Consider the following 14,948-nt stretch of genomic DNA (forward strand, 5'->3'; position numbering starts at 1 on the left):
AGCTGTCGCTTCCGGGAGTTTTATTCTTTTCGAAGGACTCGAGGGCCTTGGTCAGCTCGTCCAGAGATAGCGGCTAGTCCAGCCTCTCCCGTGTTCTGTCGTCTAAGACCTCCGTGATAGAGGACAGGAACGACTGGGAGGCCGCGCTGTCGGTCGGCTTCGCGTCATATAGACTGGCGTAGAAGGATTTACTGATCCTCATGACGTCAGCCTGAGATGACGTTGAAACTTATATAAGATGCTGAGGGGACTGAACAGGCTGAATGTTGAAAGAATATTTTCACTGAGAGAGAATACACTAGGGGATATAGTTTAAGGGGTTTCCCATTTAAGATTGTGATGAGTAAAAATGTTTTCTGTCAGAAGTTCATGAGTGTCTAGAACTGTGAGAGTAATGGAGGCTTTTTAACTGAATATTTTCAAGACTGAATTAGATTTTTCATTAACAAAGGAGTGAAAAGGTGTTGGAGAGTATGGAGTAGAGGCTACAATCACATTTCATCAAATGGTGAAGGACCAAGGGGCCATCTGGTCTTCGGCGGTTCCTAATTTGAATATTTATAGGCACAATGGGAGACGGTGTGAAGCTAAAAATTCTGTTGTTCGATCACTTATGGAGAGTGATGGTCCCTGCTGTGTCTGATTTTTAAAAAAGCGTGTTTGATGCATTTTTGTCCTCTTCACTAACTGGCATTTTTGATTCACTGTCAAGATCCCACTCCTGGTGCATGTTGGAGAAAAATAATTTTGTTGCATTGGCTGAATTCTTGCTCATCAAAATGCACAGATATACTTGACATTATTTCAAATCATTAAAAATAAGAACATACATATAATTTCAATCAAACCACTATAGATTTTCTTATAATCTTCTCATTGACATACTTTTGTTGGGTGACCTTTGGTGATTAAAGTGAAGATGAAGTGTGCTTGGTCGGTGATGGCATATGCAAAAGCACAAAATAAATGTACACCGACTGGATAGTAATTGTGTCTTTTACCTACCAATTAAGCAACATTTAGATTACAGTCATAGAGATGTACAGCACAGAAACAAACCTTTCAGTCCAACTTATCCATGCCGACCAGATATCCTAAACTAATCAAGTCCCATTTGCTAGCATTTGGCCATATCCCTCTAAATTCTTCCTATTCATATACCCATCCAGATGCTTTTTAAATGTTGGAATTGTACCAGCCTCCACCACTTCCTCTGACAGCTCATTGCATACATAGACCACCTTCTGCATGAAAGATTTGCCCCTCAGGTCCCTTTTAAACCTTTCCTCTCTCACTCTAAACCTATACCCTCTAGTTTTGGACTCCCCCACCCCAGGGAAAAGTCCTTGTCTATTTACCTTATTCATGCCCTTATTCATGTTTATAAACCTCTGTAAGGTCACTCCTCAGCCTCTGACACTTCAGGGAAAACAACCCTAGCCTAATCAGCCTTTCCCTTTTGCTCAAACCCTCCAACACTGGCATCAACCTTGTAAATCATTTTTGAACTCTTTCAAGTTGCACAATGTCCTTCCTATAGAAGGGAGACCAGAATTGCACACAATATTCCAAAAGTGGCCTAACCAATGTCCTGTACAGCTGCAACATGTCACTTGTACTGAAGTACCACAAAAAGCTTTGTTTACGAGCAGTACAGGCATCATAGTAAACGTGGACATACAGAACAAAGAATTTAGACAAAGGCATACAGGTAACATTGCACAAGGCATTCAGGACAGATCAACATTAGCAAGAGCATCATTATTTGAGGCTAGATAGTCCATTTAATAGTTTACCAACAGAAAGAAGCTGTCCCTGAACCTGCTGGTGTGTGTTCAGGCTTCCGTATCTTCTGCCTTATGGAAAAGGTTGTAGTAAATCATTACTTGGTGCGAAGGGTCTTTGATAACGATGGCAGCCTTTCTGCAGCACCGAGTCGTGTAGGTGGAATCCATGGAAGGAAGTTTGGCTATGCACACTGCCCTCTGTGGTTTTCTACAATCCTGGGCAGAGCAGTTGCCCTAATAGGCTATTATGCACCCAGACAGTATACCTTCAATAGTGCATCTGCTGAAGTTGGTGAGACAGTATACTTTCAATGGTGCATCTGTCGAAGTTGGTGAGGGTCCTTATGAATGTGCCAAATTTTCTGAGTCACCTGAGGAAGAAGAGGCATTGTTGTGCACTCTTGACTGTCACAATTACATGGGAAGACCAGGACAGGTTGTTGGTTATCGTCACTCTGAGGAATTTAACACTCTCCACTCTTTCAACTTCAGATTTAACAGTGGACAAGCTTGCACAGAACAGGCTTCTAAACATTACTGGAGATAAATTCTAAATGATTTGCATAATAAATATTACATTAAATATAAGATGCATAAGTATTTTATTCCAAGGTATTTTCACACTGCCATATTAAATATGATTGTATTACTAAAATAAATCCAAAAAAGTTCCTGAATATAGACAATGGAACAGAAGTAACTTTACAACAATAACCATGTTCCCAAAGAAATATGGCTCTCTGACTCTTATATTTTGAATATCTTCCAGGCCAAAGGAAGGTTTGTGAGACACAAAATGAATCGTGATAGAAAGAAAGTCATAAAATTATGTTTGAAACATGACAGATTAAAACTGTAAAAGAAAAACAAGGAAACAATTCTGTGAAGTTTTTATAAATATTTGCATAAAAAATTGCTTCTAGGCAACAGTCTGGCATACCAGCAGGCGATTCATGTAAAGTGACAGGAACTAGGTTTGAAAACCGTGCAGTGTTATTCAAGAAGGTTCATTCAAACCAATATACATTTCAGTTTGGATGACATGTACCATCTGCTCCTCTCTGACAAATGTTATCACTTCAATTGCTGACAAACCCTGAGCAGAAAGAGAGGTGATCAGACCACATTTTAGAATTGCAAAGTCCTCAAGTCAATTTTGCTTTTCTGCTGTGCATTAATTCTGCATTAAAAGATAAAGAAGATCACTTTGAAAGTCAAAAAGTAATTTACTCATTAACTTTGGTATCATAACAACAAATAAACGTAAATATTCATTTCCAAAAGCTTCAAGGAGCGATAGGCTGTCTATCATACATGGGGACTGTGATGTGCAATTACTACTTGCTTGGTTTAGGTGACAGAGGCAGCATACAAAATTGTGACTGCCTGTTCTTTACTGTGATTGTGGCATATAGTGCAGTGTTAAGTACTTTTTCTGACAGTATGTACATCCAGCAGGGGCACAGTGCAAGACAAGGATGAGTTAAAGCAGGCTGTACTTATTAAAGGGGGTGTGTATTTGGGCTGCAGTAGGTGGAGGAGTTGTCTCTTTCAGTGTTTCTAAAAAAGAATAAAGAATCAATAGTACAGCAGTCTAGAGGGAGGGTGCAGATTTTCAGATATAGTACTGGAGAGTTTACACCAGCAGGTGAAAAGAAAGTGGAATGCTATGTGTACATACGGGGTCAGAAATACTTCAGGACATACATTGTGAGGTCAAGTTCAAGGAGTGTGGTCCTGAGGAGCTGGCTGCAGTGCCACAAGAAAGTTCAATGACCTCATGTAATCGATACAACTGATTGTGAATTCATCACGATATGCCACATCACATGACAAAAACTTAAAGAACTGCAGATACTAGAAATCTGAAACAAAAACAAACTGCCGGATGATCTCAGCATGTCCGGCAGCATCTGAAGAAGGGTCGCTGGATCCAAAATGGTAAGTGTGATTTTTCCCACAGATGCTGTCAGACTATTGAGATCTTCCAGCAATCTCTGTTTTTGCCACACATCCCTCTCAGACTTGAGGACTTTTCCATTAACAATGTCCAAGAATCAGGATTCATGCTGAACGTTCCAATGCTCCACCTCATTCTCCGATACTTACCAATACTGCAAGCATCACATCCACAGCTAACAGCTCCCATATACTTTCAACAATTCAGTAGTAATAAGCACGTTACCTAAGGACATTTCAGCACACTCACTGGCAGCCTTTCTCTCTCATGCAGGACAAGATGTCACATAAAAGCAGAGAACCACTGGAGACAGGTACGTTCCCATCTCCTGAACCCCATGAGGTGATGGTGCTATGTATTATTGCTCCAACAGTGACTGAGACCATTGTAATTGACATTGCCAAGAGCATTCAAAATGAAGGCATGTTTCTATCTTATATGTCTTCTCAAATCCCAATTTTCCCTTTATCCTGCAACCTGGAATGAAGTACAAACGTTGGATGGTGCCACTATTGGCTTCCTACTTTCTATTTAATCCTCAATTCTACATTCTAACCCTCCCCTTTCAATTACTGCCTTCAAAAACTGCCACATAGGGCAATCAGTACAGCCTCATTATGAAAGATGTAACATCTGATGAAGGAACACTGTCATTGTGATACTTACAGCTAACAGCTCAGATGTGCTTTAGAGGGTAGCATGGAGTTGGCATCAAGCATTTGGTGAGTCAAAGAGTGTGAATGGTCTGTGGCAAAGCCACAGAGAAAGAGTGTGTGTGCTGGAATATATTGGAGGATGTGGTCACTAATGAGTGCTGCCGCCAAGTACTCAAATGAGGACTTTGATGGGATGCTAATAAGAGAATATGAATAGGCCTATACACAGAGATATTGATTCACTGGCAAGCCTTGATAGAGTCACTATCAAGGAACATGGGGGAGACCAGCACCAACGTGACCTAGAGCTTTGCAGCAAGCTAGGAACCCAGTCTTTCCAGTGTAGATGTCATAACAGCACTTGCAGGTATACCCATGATGCAATAGAAATAGAATTCACCCAGAACCCAGATGCTACCTTGGAAGCTTCAGTTGGTGTCATAACATCTCTGATGCAAGCCTTGAAAGACTCACTTTGTGCCATGCATACTGGCTGCTGCCATTGTTGCTATGAAGATCAGTGCACAATGAGACTCGCAGGTTCTCACAGCAGTTCAGGAATATGTGCTCCAGTGGATTAATAAGACTGCAGAGGCACCAGTCTGAAGTATGGCAGTGACTCTTTGGAGCATAAATGTGCTTGACTGATGGACTTATGGTTAGAACCTATGGAACTAATCAGAGTGCCCAGAATACATGCTCCCCATATTTCTTTAGAATTTTACAACAGAGTTGTGTAATAGACACAGTGCTCAACTTTGCATATTCAAGTTGATCTAATGACTATTTCAGGCAATCACGACAGGTGTTTATAAAGCAAACAACGTAAAATATAGCAATAGCTGTGTAGATCACTGCAGGACTTAATTGCAGACTTTGGTAAACACTGCATCCAATTGCTGAAAAGCAGGGAAAATGTATATCAATATCTATTAATTTTACTACATGCTTGAGAGCATTTGTACTGCATTCACTGTTTCCACTCTGATACTGCCCTTGCTGATATCTCTCTGCCAAGCAGCCCAGACCACATTGGCAGTGCAGTCCAGTACTGGATTCGACTTGAAACTCTGTTGAACATCATCCAGCATAGCCATCCACAATCTCTACTCATGAAGTCAAAGTGTTTACGTTAACCATAAGTTGACCAAAAGCACCAGCAAGGCAGATACCAAGAGAATACACAGAGTCGAGTGGTTTAATTTCTTTTTGTATTATTGGAAATGTTGCTGGACAAAGTCATTACTGAATTTTTTTGTTAGTGTTGACTTTTGTTTCATGATTTTAGCCAAGAAGACACTGTGATGATCTATTGAAAAAGGATGGAAAGGTGGGACATTATGGAACAGTGGTGGAGTCATTTTCAAGTGAACCAGAGTCCAATTAGCCGCTCACAAAATGCTTGTTCAGAGCGATAGTGTCCAGGTTTCCTCCTCCACCTTTCCCTCCTCTCAAGATGCTCGCCAAAGGCTTGGTGTCAAAGGCAGAATAACATTAGAGCCAGTTGAATGTGGTGCAGCAGATCACCACACAATTGGAGAACTTGGTCCATTGTAATGCATTGAGGATCACAAAAATGGCTGACTGGCAGAAATGAAAGCATTGTGACTACTTTCAGGATAACAGGCATTCATTACCATGATGGTCTGTGCATGTCATGCTTAGTGGGCTGGTCTTAAAGACATACAGAGTCACATGTGTGTAGCTGATAGTTCCCTGAATGATTGGAATTCTCACTCTCCTGGTAAAGCCATATGCCTGTACCTTTGGCTTCTCTCTGTATTAAAAGAAAACTTAGAAGTCTTTTTCTCCTTGCCCACAGGAACCTCTAATCTCGCAGATGCAGGAATGCACATAATAATAATTAGTAATAATAACCGGGGCATCCTTATGTGTCAATCACAACAAGCTAGCATCCAAGATTAGCAGGTAATAGCAGAGGCAAATGAAATTTTCACTACATTTACTTCACAAGGAATGGAGTTTAAAAATAGGGAGATCTTGCGAAAACTATATGAGGCACTAGTCTCACCACACGTAGAAAACAGTTTGGACCCCTTTTCTCAGGAAAGATATTCTGCATCGGAGGCAATCCTGAGAAGGTTCACAAGGTTGATTCTGGATTTGGAGTGATTTCTTATGAGGAGAGTTGAGTCCATTGGGTTTGTACTCATTGGAATTCAGCAGAATTATATTATTGAAGCATGTAACATTCACAGGGCCCTTGACAGGGTAAATGTTGAAAAGTTGTTTCCCCTTGTGGGAGAGTCTCAGACCAAAGGGCATAATCTCAGAATAAAAGGTCACCTATTTAAGATAAAGATGGATGGTAGTGAATCTGTGGAATGTGTTACCATAGTGAACTGTCAAGGCTGGTTAATGAAGTTTATTCTAGGCTAAGATAGACAGACTTTTAATCAATAACTGAATCAAATGTTATGAGGATCTGACAGGAAAATGGAATTGAGGATTGTCAGATCAGCCATGATCCAATTGAATGGTGAAGTAGACATGGTGGACAAGAAGGCCTACTGTTCCTACATCTTATGGCCTTATAGTGCAATGTGAGAAAATCGATGCTACATTAAAGCGAATGCAACATGGCAGTAAAATTGATGGAAATTGATCTGTATTTTGCCTGTTTTGCAGTAATTGGATGCAATGTTTACCTGGTGTGAGGTCCTGCAGTGATCTACACAGCTGTTGCTATATTTTACCTTGCTGCTTTATAGACACCCGTGGTGATTGCCTGAAATAGGCTTTAGAACTTAAACATACAAAGTCGAGCACTCTATTTCACAACTCTTGTAGATTTCCAAAGAAATTTGGAGAGCCTGTATACTAGGTCCTCTGATTAGTTCTATAGCTTCTAAATATAAGTCCATAAAGAGACTGGAAGAAGCTTAAAACTTTGATTTTTAAATTGGGGTCCATGACCCAAATTTGAGGGGACTTTGATCCAGACCCTTCTGCCATATCCATGCTGCACTTCATCTACTTAAGCTCCAAGATTGTCCTGAAAGCATATGTTATATGCTAAGCTCGAAAGCTGAAATATGCAACATAAAGATTAATTCAACATTTATCCCAGAGAAGAGAGATTTACTATTTTACTGAATATTCACTTAATTTACATCCTACACTGTTCCCTCAGGCAGGAACCAGCCAATCAGCATAATTAAAAGCCAACAGCGGATTAAAAAACAGTTCTATTCAGAGTTGACTGTGGCAATTATAATGAATCTCTTATTAAAGTCAGTTTAATGAATGGTATTAATTGAAAGTGTCATAGTTTTAGAGATTAACTAATTTACCAGTTACCTAACTATTGATATCAAATCCAATCCAAGATATCCAGCAGACGTGAACAAAGTTGTGAACAGTCTCAACAAGTTATTTTTTAAAACAGCCAGAATAGAAATTTGAAGTTGAGCCACCTTTCACTTTGCAGTTAAACTGTAAGTTTTGATTGGAGGCCAATTTAACAGATTTGCAACTTCTATTTTGGGCAGTGGTGTTATTTGCAATGGGGTTCTGAGTGACATATTTCCAATTTAGAAACATTTTGTAAATTTTGACTCTGGAATAAATAACTGTACCAGCATTTTGCTATATTTGTAAAGAGATTTCACCTCAATTCCATAATATCTCCTCCTCATAGACTTATGTCAATTTTGTTTTGTTTTGTCATAAATCACAGACATGTGAATTGCCGAAGATTATTTTCATCTTTTCTAATATGAAGCACATAAGAGATGATGGGAATTGAAGGAACCATTAAAGATCATCTATTTAACAAACCTGCAGATACTTATGTAAATGCAATATTTGTCTTTTCCAACAGGACACATCCTCCTCTGTTAAGGAAAATAAATGTTTTCAGAGACAGGTAGTAGAAGTCTTTTGCCCATGTGTTTATTTGTTTTTGGACATTTATTTATTGAATTTTGGCCTTTCTGTAGAAATCTGTGCGCTCTGCTATGGCATGCATCCAATAATATAAGTATCTAAGGTGGCAGCAGTTCCAAATATCTCATTATCATCCCAGATGACAGTATTGTAATAAAGATAAATTTTTTTTCTTGTGGCTTCCCTATCAGCGAAAGGTGAAGATTTATAGAATGCATAGCTTCATTATTTTGAAATGATACTTGATCTTAAAGAAGCTAATATGATGCAAAGGTGGAGAGGAGGTCAAGGCGCGGTCATTGGATGATAGTGGGAAGGATATGTTTTTATTCATTCAGGGGATGTGGGCATCATTTATTGATGATCTCTAATTGCCCTTGAGAAGCTGGTGATGAGCTGCCTTCTTGAACCACTGGGTGCAGAATGGTTGAAATGCAGTCAAAACTAAAAGTTGAAAAAATCTGAACATTAATTTAATGTTAGCTTAGTGTCTACTACAAACTCAGATAAAAACTGACAATTACATCTGCTATTTGACTCAAAGCTGAGCTTTGAATCTCCCATCCTACACGTCTCTAAGGAAATTATTTCCAGCTTGGAAACATGGTCTACCTTGTCCTCAGCACCAAGTAAAAGACACTTTTATTCATATTTTTGTCACCTACAGATTCACTCCCTTCAAGTCCTTTTCACTGCCATCTCCATTATTTTCTCCTGTCCGTAGGCTCTAGACTGGGTGAATTCCTATCTGGCACACGTGAGAAAATAATGTCCTTGCAAGTTCCAAACCACTGGACAAATTGTCTCTAAATAATCCCCAGTAAATCAGATTGAGATCAACCTTCCTATAGGCCATACATAAAGATATTTTGCATAATCTCTTGACTCTTATCACTGGAGAATAATGGAAATATATTAAGTACCATTTTCAAGATATAACGTTAGAATATTTTGCCCAACCAGAGAAAATTTGACTAGTTAAATCAAATTGAGCTTAAAATACTACAACCTTTAAAAGTACCAATTGGTTGCATTTTCAGAAAGGGCTCATAATTCCTTTCTGGCCTATTTCATGCAATTTAAAATGTCTAAATCCTGTAATTATCACTACTTTGCTTTAGATAGACAAACTCACATTTGAGCAGTAGCTTTCATGTTGCCAGGATTTGTCAAATTGCTTGAGAACCACTTAACTACATTTGAAGTGGAATCATTGTTGTCATCTGGGTACACATTTCATCCAATTTGCATACAATAAGGCTCTGCAAACAGTTATAAATGGCCAATCATTTTATTTTGGTGCTTGGCAAGAGCCCATCCTGGGACACTGGCAGGTTGGGAGTTTGGCTAGGATTGTACATTTGTCACACTGATATATAGGAATACTGAAATCTTCCATTAACCGGAAGGTGGTACTAGTTAATGGATAAGTTTCGATCATGGAAAATTTTAATCTTTGACTGATGGATATCCGAAATAAGCCCAAAATAGGAGTTCTGATAAAAAGCTTGCAACATTTAATATTAACGCTGTTTCTCACCACAGACGCTGTTTCTCACCACAGATGCTGTTTGACCTGTTACCAGGAAGAAATCCCTATTCTTCACCAGGAAGAAATCCCTATTCTTCAAAAGCCTCCATCACATTCATACAGACAGGCAGGATCTAGTTTTAATGTCTCACCTGAAAGCTATTATTTCCAACAACACAACACTCCCTTCAGTACTATACTGTAGTGACAGCCGAAATAAAATGCTCAAAACCTCTGAATCGGAGCTTGAAGCCAAGATTTTGGAAATCAGAGCTATGAATTCTACCATTCAGCTAAGGTACATATATCTCGCAAGCAGCACCAGCATGTCTACCACCAGTGCGGTGAAATGGCCTGCTTCCCCAGAAGCCACCTCCTTGACTGTTGAGGACAAGAATACAGATCTCAGAGGAAACATTGGCTCCTCCTGCACCTACCACCAGCTCAGATGCTGACACCTTGGTGGATGCATTAGCATTAGAAAGTTTAGGGGCATAATGTAATGAGCATTTATTTGTGTCAAATAATAATTTTAATGCATGAACGCCTCCTTCCTTGTTTATTACCAACCCACCCCACTTCCCCACACCCCAGGCCCTGTCATGGAATGGATTGTTTTCAGCACAGCCAACCCATTTTCATGCCATTATCAACTATTTAGCTTCTGTTCTTTCCTGGATTACGATTAGCAATCCTTTATCTCTCTCCCTCTCTCTCTCTTTGTCCTTCTCCACCTATCCACTCATGTCCTTTCCCCTCACTCCCCCAAGATGAGCATAAATTTCAAAGTTGCTATCACCTCTGATTGAAAAGTCACAGGACTTCAAAGATGCTACCAGTCCTGCTGAGTTTCTCCAGCGATTTCTGTTTGTATTTGCCCACAAAGATAGGTGTGAAGGAAAGTACCTTATTGCAAATGAGTACAAATAGCCATTATTCATCCCCCATTGCATGACAATGGCTTATGCCTTGGAATCATTTGTGTGGACAATGCAAGCATTGATTTTAGTGGTCACATGAAAGAAACTGACTTAAGATAGCAAGTATTTTGTTATCCTTATAAGGTCTGGTGTACATGTGACTCACAGCAACACAGTTAACTCATAATCACTCACTGGGCAACTAAAGATGGATAATAAGTGCCTAGCCAGCAATGCTCACATCCCATGAATAAATAAAAACTATTCTAAAAATAGTCCCAAGACTTCAGACTGGAATATGAAGTTCAGAGGGAAACTATCTTGCCAGTAATAAGAAAGGATTCTGCTTGAAAAGCCATCACAGGCAGAGAGGTGGAGTTTAATAATTTTACCTGCTAGATTATGTTTCTTCACTGTAAATAAATCCACACAGGCACAAGGAGAATGCGCAAACTCCACACAGACAGTCCCCTGAGGCTAGAATTGAACCCAGGTCTCTGGCACAGTGAGGCTATAGTGCTAACCACTAAGCTACCATGCCACCCAAATTGACCAGAATTTTATTTGGAAGGCCACAAACGTGGTGGTGTGAGTTCATCAGAGATTTTTAACCTTCTGTAAAGTGAAAGAGAATTTCTAAGTTTGTAATAATTTTCTTGAACATTCTCCCCGTGTCTGCATGGGTTTTCCCTGGATGCTCCGCTTTTCTCCCACAGTCCAAAGATGTGCAGGTCAGGTGAATTAGCCATGCTAAATTACCCATAGTGTTAGGTGCATTAGTCAGAGGTAAATTACCCTCTTCGGAGGGTCGGTGTGGACTTGTTGGGCCGAAGGGCCTGTTTCCACACTGTAAGGAATCTAATCTAATCTTTTGGAGAAATAGAGCGAAAGTGAATTTCAGGACTTTAAGAAATCTAAGTACAAGTTACAATTATCTTTTTGATGTTGTGAAAAATATAAATTTATCTTTTCCTTTGTATTAAATGTATCAGAAAGTTTATTTTGTGTCTATTCCCTGAAGATCACTGAACTTAAGGGGTTAAAACATTTGTTTTCAAAATTATGTCTTGTTGCAGTCAGTTGAGAGATGGGGAAAGGAATATGGACCAAACGCAAGCAACTGGGACTAATTTAGTTTGGGAATTCTGGGTGGCATGGGCAAGTTGGACCAAAGAGTGTATGACTCTATGGCACTAGAGGAAAATACTCCCAGATCCCTTCCCTGTCTGAAGCAAGCTAAGGTAGAACTGTGGTTATGGATGGAATAGCTAATTTCGTCACCTAATAAGTCTCTTCAACATTTGATACTTTTCTTTGATCTGTGCTCTGGAAAATACAAACTGTGCATTTTCCCAATTTGTAAACTATAGACAAGTTCTATGTATGATATCACATGCTATTTTCGTCTTTGCACACTAGGACCAGGTTTGTATATTGTTTTCATCACATGCTGCAATGCGTGAGAAAAATGATGTGGACCAGTTAGAACATCCAGCTCAGATCTCCAATACAGTTGACCAGTTCCCAACTGTGTTTAAAAGCTTCATAAACCTCACCCTCCATACCTTAACCCAAAGCAATTCCTGTGCCAATCCCTGGCCCCTGAAGAGCCCATGTCACTCATACCATCCCCATGCCCAAAGTATCCTCTTAGATCACCCAGGCATCCATAGTAGCTTATACCCCATACATCCTCCACAACTCATGCCCAGTATGTACCATGTATAGCCCTCAGATTCAATGCATTATGAAAGAGCAATATTTTATAATCTGCAGGAATAATAAATAAAGCTCTCACCAGCTCGAGAAAAACTGCCATCATTGGTACTGATACAGAAATTAATTCTGCTATGAAACAGAGAAACCTGCAATGCAGGCAGTCTCGATTTATAATCGTCTGACTTACAAATGCTTGTGCTTGTGCATGAGATCCCATCCAATGGTGTACTGATATTAATTTTAAAGATCCAATCTGTGAATATTTGCTTGTACTTATTAATGTCTGATTTATATTGTGTTCTGGGTTGTATAAAAGTTGACTTATGAACATACCCAAGAACAGAACCCATTTGATATCTAAGGACTGTCTGTATTTGCAAACTTTTGAGCCTGTGTCAACAAACTGGAAACAACATGAAAGGGACAACCTGTCATTATAACATTCTGCATTCTCAGATGCATGGAACACCTACTCGGCAAAAACTCATTGGCATTTGAAATGTAGCCAAGTATTCAGAATGGACACAGCTGTTCAGGCAATACAGTCTTCTCTGGAAAGAAAGAACAGAATGTGCTCATTTAAATTTTGACGCAAAGTGCCAGCCAATTATTTAAGGGTGCCTGTGGTTATATTTTTTTAAAAATTATCAAAGCCACTTTTTAAAAATCATACAAAGACATTTTTATTGCAGCAGAAAAGCTGACAAGACATTTTATAAACTTTTTCATTGCGTTTTGGTCCTTCCTGCATCTGATTGCTGTAATACACGGGAACAAATGCACAACGTTGTTAATTGTAAGGATCAATGAATCTTCAAAGGCTAGATCCCTATGGTGAATCACTGCATCAAAACACATCAACATTACAGTATAACACATTTGACATTGTGAAAACACTTTATACGTACCTTTCCTAGTGTTTCAGACTCCTCAGCAGGCTTTCCATTTTCTGCATGAATACTCAAGCCTGACGTGCTTTTAATAAGGTTAGAAACCCCATGCAACATGACAGAAATCCAATAAAGGAGGAAATCTAATTTTTGCATCACCCCTCCCCTCAAGTAAAATAGACACCCCCATTGCAACAAAGTGGGTGGGCATTTCACACACAGGACATTCCCAAACTGCAAAAAGGCCAAAGGAAAATGGCATTGTTTGGAAAATGGCAAGACATTCAGTGGAAAATTGAACTTCCTCCAACAAAAAAATCTAAGGGTGGCCATTTCTACAACAAAAAATGTTTCTATACCTAGAAAACAATTTGGTCGTTGATTCATGCAAATTGTTATATAATGCATGATTGTCTGAATTTAAAAAAATACTTATTTAATCACCTTCTCTCACAATGTATCAGCAGAAAGTACTTTATAAAATGAAAAGTTTATTTCTCCCAGTTGGGCTAAGTATTGTTGCAGAAGTTTAAAATATCTCTTCACAGAAATTTATTTTTTGTTTAGTTACAGACTTCTACAGTTGCTATTGAATTGATTTTTTTTTCCTGTTTTCTTCTGAACTGTGATTACAAAGTTGGAGTCTTTGCAGAATCTGGTAAAACCTGAGGATTGGGCCTGCCAGAGATAAAACATTTTCGTTCAAAACATTAGAACTCTTCTGATACAGGGTTAAGACTTTTTTTGTTTCATTTGGCATTGGACAAGCTGGAAACTAATACAGACAGGATTGAATCTTCTGGAGCCAGGAGTAATCCAAGGGTTAATATTTAATTAAGAAGCTGTGCCTGTGTAATTCAACAACATGCATTAAGATTTATTGCATTTGAATCACTGCATAAAACTGCTTGTGCTGTATTTGTAAATAAAACACAATGACCAGGCACAAATAATTTTAATTATTTCTCCACTTCATGTGGGGCCTATTTTACTTTCAGTGCTCTATAAAATACTCAAAGGTCAACTAAAAATGTTTCAAAAATTCCACTAAACCAATATTAATATTTAGAGTCAGAGTCATAGAGATGTACAGCATGGAAACACCCGGCTCACATCCCTCCAAACCGTTCCTATTCGTAAACACAGCCTTTTAAATGTTGAAGGTTGGCGTGAAGCTAAAATGCTCAGAGACCTGTTGCAGACACAGTGGGCTAAATGGTCTCTTTTTGTAGCAATTCTATGGTTTTTGTCATTACTGTGCTGTAAAACCCAGCTTGTAAAAATGAATGGATTTTTAACAAAGTTAACATGAGGTTTTCAACACACATCATTTATTCTATTGGATGATGTCTTCAATGACACAGGTGTTGTTTAATACAATGGATTTTCACGTCCTTATGTGAAACATTCAGGTGTTTATTTAAAACCTGAATGAAATAGCTCCTGAAACTTCCTGAAAACAGATTTTGAGTTCTGAGAAAATAAAGAAATTGAAAGAGAATGGAAAGAGATGCCTATTATTTGCAGGTTCTGATCATTTCAATATTCTCTTTCTCCAATTGCCGCAATGCTGGAA

Source organism: Chiloscyllium plagiosum, chromosome 14 (genome assembly GCF_004010195.1).
Source record: "Chiloscyllium plagiosum isolate BGI_BamShark_2017 chromosome 14, ASM401019v2, whole genome shotgun sequence".
NCBI classification, from domain to species: Eukaryota; Metazoa; Chordata; class Chondrichthyes; order Orectolobiformes; family Hemiscylliidae; genus Chiloscyllium; species Chiloscyllium plagiosum.